This window comes from Buteo buteo, chromosome 2 (genome assembly GCF_964188355.1).
Source record: "Buteo buteo chromosome 2, bButBut1.hap1.1, whole genome shotgun sequence".
NCBI classification, from domain to species: Eukaryota; Metazoa; Chordata; class Aves; order Accipitriformes; family Accipitridae; genus Buteo; species Buteo buteo.
In genome coordinates this window covers 37,106,576-37,112,575 of record NC_134172.1, presented here as the reverse complement: position 1 = coordinate 37,112,575, position 6,000 = coordinate 37,106,576, and the positions used below count along the sequence as shown (strand labels likewise).

Here is a 6,000-nt window from a genome sequence, read left to right as displayed (position 1 = left end):
ACGTCCTCGGAAGCAGTAATAATTTTGGAAAGGCTTCGCGCCCACATTAAACGGTTCGGGGAAGCAGTCCAGAGCGCTTCTAACGGCTTGGATCTAGTTAGTCATTCAGGTTGTTTCTGTTTAAATAGGACCCAGAGGAACACGCTAATTTTAGGACGCCGGTGCGGGGCGGGGGGAGGCGGAGGGGGGCGGGCAGGGGTGTTTCTCTCCCCCCGGAGGAAGCCCGTCCCGAGGCGGCGGGCGAGGCCGGGCGCGGGGCGCGCTCCCCGGCCGTTGGCCCCCTCTAGCCGTTGTGGGTGCGGCGACCCCCGGACGAGCTCTCCCTGCCGGCGCCCGCCCGCCCGTCCCTGCGAGGGCGCGGGAAGCCGCTCCCCCGGGACGGGGCGGCTGAGGCAGCCATGGCGCCCCCGGCTCCCGCAAGGCCGGTGCGGGACCAGCTCCGCGCCTCGCCCCGCCCGCGGCACCGCGTGCCCTGCCCTGTCCTGTCCTGTCCCAGCTGCTTAAGGCCGGCTGGCGGGCTCAGCCCCGGCTTAGCCCGGGGCTCCTGTCCCCGCGTCCCCTCAGGGACCGCTCCCCCACCTGTCCGCCGGGCGCCGCCCGTGACGTCACGGAAACACCCCCTTCCCTCACCCCAACGGCCGAGGAGGGCGGGCGGGAATAACGCCTCCTTAGCACGGGGCGGCGGGGGAGGGAGGGTGAACGGGCGCTTCCCGTTGGTCAGGGCGGCTGCCAATCGAGCGCGACCGTCCCGCCCCCGGTCCCTCTCCTGGATGTTCCCCAGAAGCCGAAGCGAGCGGAGGTGTTGCTCCGCGCGCCCCCGCCCTCCCCGCCGGGACCGGCGCAGGTAGAGCGGCTCTTTATGGTTGCGCTTGTCGCTCCCGCCCGACTCCTTCCTCCCTCCTTCTTGCTGGCTGCGGGGCGCCGCTGCCCGGGGGCCATGGCGGGGGCGCCCGGCGAGCGGTAGCTCGGCCGGCGGCAGGTGAGGAGCTCAGGTGGGTGTCCGGGCGGGGCTGGCGGCCACGGGGCCGCTTCCCCACCGCGCTGTAGTAGACGGGGGGAGGGCGGCGCGGCGAGGCGAGGCGTAGTGCCCGGGTGGGCGGGTGGTGGTTGCGGCCCCCCTCGCTGAAGCGCCGCGGCGTGCCGGTAGTCCGCGGGGCGGGCCGGAGGTGGGGGTGGCCGCCGGCGAACTCAGCAGGCGAGAAAAGTGGGGCTTTACCACATAAAAAGCACCTTTCTCACCCGGCTCGCAGCGAGAACCCCGAGGGCTGCTGGCCGGGGCGCGGGCGGGCGGCTGCAGCTGTCGCAGCGCCTTAGCCCCGGCGCCTCCCGCCTGCCCCGCCGAGCCCGCCTCCGGTCCCCTCCTGCGGCCGTCGGGGTCCCCGGCCGCGCCGCTACAGCCCCGGAGCGGGCGGTCTGTTCCGGAGCGGCAGCGAACTTAAAACGCCTTCCCCTGCTTCGGGAGGGTGGTGCTGAGGGCTGCTCATCATTTAACTCCCGGTGCGCGCCGAGACGGAGTGAGTTCCAGATAAACCGTGATACGCCGGGCAGCCGCTCCCCAGGCACAACCTCCCGGGCGGAGAGGTGGCTTTCCCCGAGGGTGGGCAGGGATAGGTCTCCCCGCTTGCTGCGTGCTCTGGGGAATCGAGTTGGCAGCCGGCTGGCTGTTAAAAGTAACTTCAGAAGTCTCGGGCATGTTTGCAAAGCTGTCACTCTTGTCTAAATCTGTGGTCGTGTAAAATAAAAAATGCCACCGTTATTATTTTTTTTTCTTCTTGCCCACATCGTCAAGAAAATAGGTTAATTAAATCCAGCCACTTCACTTTCCAGGTTGTTTTAATTTCCATTTGAGGATGAATTAGGCAATATGAGCATTTAAATACTCTATTACTTTAAAAGTGTTTGGTACAGTTCACTGATAGTGAAGTACTCTTCACTGACACTGGCTGATTTATTTTTACTAGGAGGTTATCTAGAATGGCTAGAGAAAGGGCATTTAATAAATTCACTCCTTCCTTGTAAGGTAATTTGTCTGCCTTACATTTTTGTCCTAGGCCTCTAATGATGGTAAGTGTTTTTCCTTCTCCCCTTTCTTGAGAAAGGACACAGGGAACAGTTGGTTGTTGCTTTATCCCTTGACTTTCATTGATTAATTATAGAGTTCAGGATGTTTCACTCTACATAATTTCAGCAGAGCTTGTAAGTCCGGTTTGGGTATTTAAAGCAAGTGTTTTCGTGGATGTTTTCAGTAAAGTCATGAGTAACAACAGTTTTAATTTCCATGAGCTTTGTTTTTTATTGTTGGAAAAGTTTAAAAAGAAAACCTTAAGTAATACGCCCTAGTCTGTACTCCCAATAGATTAAGCTAAATATTTTCCACTGTGGCTCCTAGTCTGTCTACAAAGCAATAGCATTCACAATTCTTTATTCTCTTTTCCTTTACTCTGATATCCCCCTCCCCGCACACTGTTAGGCTCATTTATGTCCTCTCTTACCATTTTGTATAATATCTGGCTTTGCGTGCAGGAAAGGTGGGAGGGGAGTTTTAGGGATTGGAGGTGCTCTCTGTGTGTGAGTGTGGATGTGTGTGCGTGTGCTGAACAGTTGTGGTTGGGCTGAAATTACCAGCATGTTCACCAGGGACAGGAAGTCATGGTGAGGCTCAGCTAGAGTCTGCTTATTGCGATGCTGCATGTGTAGCTGGCTCATTCACTTTTGCAAATGTAAGTATACTGAATTTTATACAAAACCTTATTTGTTTTTTTTTTTGATAGCTGTGTGTATGTCATTGTACAGAATTGGGTCTAGTTCAAACTGCATCCATTATAAATAGATGTATGTCAGTCTAATAAGCTTTCCTTCATTTGTTGCATTCCGTAGGTTTTGTTACATGCTGTGTAGAAAGTAGAGTGGAATAGGGCATTATTCTGGCAGTCTGGGATCTTATGGTTTCTAACTGTAAAGCTGAGTTTTCAGTTGCTACAAACAGTGCTGTTAGCAATTTATATATGAGCTACGTTTTCAACAGGAAGGCTTTTCTCATTTTGTAGCTAATATATTTTAGACTTAAATTTGATTTGCTTTAATGTGCATTTCAAAAAAAAATGCAGTAATGAACAAGGCAGCAGAATGAGTATTGGACTGTGCAGTCATGGGGTACTTTTATACGTCAGAAGCAGCATAGTATTTATATCAGCATATTTTGATCTCATTGAAGTCAGTAGAAATTTCTCAGTTTATTTCAATCTTGTTAAGATTTGACTCGCCAAAGATGTAAAGTTTTGCTGGTAAAGGCTAGGGGATACTGTGATACACTACTGCTAAGGAAGCCAAAGAAACTTCTAGGAGAATCTAATTGCCCTTTCCTGTATCAAGTTTCTGTTAATAGGATGCAGATACTGTGAGATCTGACAAACAACTCTTCACACTGGGACTAATGTGTTTCTGTTACCAAATTTACCCAGCTCTGCTCTTTGAGATACTGGATTTTCACGTTGGTCTTCTGCATTTGTGGTTGTGCTCAAGCAGTATACTTTGGGGGACAGACATTGTTTTAAGTCTCCTGCAGTGGTCATTTGTGATACAAGTACATGAATCCTTGAATACTGTGCCTTGAAATACATGTTTCATTGCTTTAGTTCCTCGTTTGTCTGAAGGACAAGGAGCTTCTGTGTATGTAATGTTCTGTCTGGTTGTGGGTACTTGTCCTTATTCTGCTGACATAAAATATATCTCCTTGATGTTAATTTCTAATTACCTTAGAGCAGGTTTGCTGTCTGCCTTCAAGGCTGAGTGATGTGGGTGTTGATGCTAATGAATATGGCAATCTAGGTAAACTTGGAAACATAATAGCTAAGAAAAAGTATAGCTGTGGGTCTGATCCTGGGAGGCAGGCTATCTCTAGCTCCTCATGCTTTCAATCTGTTTTAGCTTGTTGCTCATGCAAAGTTCTTGAAGCTGTTTGTGACTTTCATGTAGTGCATGTGTTCAGAAATAGCAGATTCTATTACATATGAAGTTATGACATGAATTAACACAGTGTTGGAGTAGTGGGTTTGGAGCTCTGTCAACATGAAACTCATGGCACATTGTTGCAAATTGCTTGAAACCTTTAAAAAAAAAAAAGCTGAGGACAGCCTCAGTGGAGGAAGAAAACAGAAAACTTACACAAATTCTTTCTGATTTTCTGTATTCAGGTGTCCCAATTGAGATAATTGTTAAATGATCAGAGTTTTGGGTTTTTAAATATGAATTCAATGGCAATTCTGCTACCTGCCTTGTTAGTAAAAGCAGTGAGCGCTCTAAGAAGTGGTTAGCTGAGACCAAGAAATGCATTCAGTCAGTTCAGCCCAGTGCAGCTCAGCCTCTACTGTCCTGCCTGTCTGGTGTGTCAGAGCAGCACTGACTCAGTGCAGGCTCCTTGGGGTGGAAGTCACGTGTTAGTGTGTAGCACTAAGCATGGCAGTGCTTAATCCTATTTCAGTGTCTGGGTGCTTGGTGATGCTAACCACGAAAGTAAAGAAATGGAGTCAAGCAGCTTTTGATGTGGAGGGCGCTAAGTGATTTTTGCAATGCCTTTTTGCTAATGATTCACAGTCTTTGGATGAAGGCTATTCTAGATGTGGCTCTTGACTCTTTTTCTATGGAAAATAAGTACTGATAAGCATGACTTGACAGGAAACCCTGCTATGTGCAACAGGAGGGAGGAATAAGAGCAAGAACTGATTTTCACTGACCTCTAAGCCCTGAGCTGGAGAAGTGCATTGAGAATTGCTACAAGTTCCTAGCTCTTAGAGAGATCTCTAAACTTACTAATTGTATATCTGTCTCTAAGACAGCCTGACATAAAGATAGTGGGTGCCTAATAGCATCTGGTAAGTGACAGAAAGAAGTCTGCAGATATGATTCTTTATATGCCTCTGTGTGTTGCTTTTCAATTTTGAAACAGTTTAGACCGAATTTGAAAAATCCATCCTTTGAAGTCATTGAATAGCATATTAGCCAAGCTTTGCATTCTTTGTCTGCCCAAGAGGTGTGTATGTATATATCTGTGTTTCTAGATTTCTCACTTTCATGTCCAGTTGTTCAAGTACAAGTACTTGAACTGAAGATTCCCTCTTTAGTCTTTAAGTTGTGGGGTGTTGATGGGTAAATCATATTTAGGTTGGCAAACACAGCTGCTGCCATGTCAATACTTAATTATTTCCTTCTGGATTTTTTCTTTGCACACCTATGTTAACATAAGTGCCAAATAAATCTCCCTTTCTTCTGCTTTCCAATGTAATGCATGAGCTGGGAATTAAGGAGACTTTTCTTTTGATTCACCTTTCCATAATAGCAACTTTAAGTGATCTTTTCAGATTCTGCCTGCATGTTGGTTGAGCTGAAACCTAAAAAACCGTCACAGCAAAAACATGGTAGTATGTGGTGCTGCGGTTGTCATGCAGCACACTTGTATTTAACTGCTGTTCTTAGAGTGAAGATGGTAACAATACAAAATAGCAAAGGTGAGAAACAAATCCTTGTTTGTACCAGTGTTTATAACTATTGTGTTTAATGTAATGATTCCTGTTGGATTTCAGTAATGACTTTTTGTTTCCATTAAAAAACCCTAAACCATTGGGCTTTCTGGCCATTCGGTATATCCTCTGATTAATGTTTTTAGGGTAGAATTCTGAAATGTTTCACTAGCTGAATGTAGTCGTACTCTTCTCTCATCTTAATTTCTGCCAATTCTGTTATTGCTGCTCGTGATGTTACTGTAAAGGGTCTGTTATCACAAGTGACATCTCTTATCTGTTCTGGTGATCACTTAGGTCCCTTTCAGGGGACTCTGATCTGACTTAAGCCACTTTTTCTTGTGATTCTGGAGGCTTTTCATAGTCGCAGCATATGCATTGTTACTGTTCTGATTTTAGTCTGTTCCATTTTCATATAGTTGCTGGTGAAAATGAGTGAAGCTCTTGGTCTCAATAGTTCCAATAAAGAACAACTGTGTGGGTA

At 47.9% G+C, this 6,000-nt stretch overlaps 1 protein-coding gene across 3 annotated transcripts in view; it reads left to right on the top strand.

Annotated features, from left to right (window-relative positions):
* The first annotated feature begins 778 nt into the window (after window positions 1–778).
* The window catches only part of OSBPL3 (oxysterol binding protein like 3), a 96,959-nt gene continuing 91,737 nt past the window's right edge, over window positions 779–6,000 (top strand). For all 3 annotated transcript variants that reach the window (XM_075050951.1, XM_075050941.1, XM_075050932.1), the window contains exon 1: window positions 779–992. The gene's annotated coding sequence lies outside the window, so the exon portion shown is untranslated. The remainder of the gene's footprint in view (window positions 993–6,000) is intronic.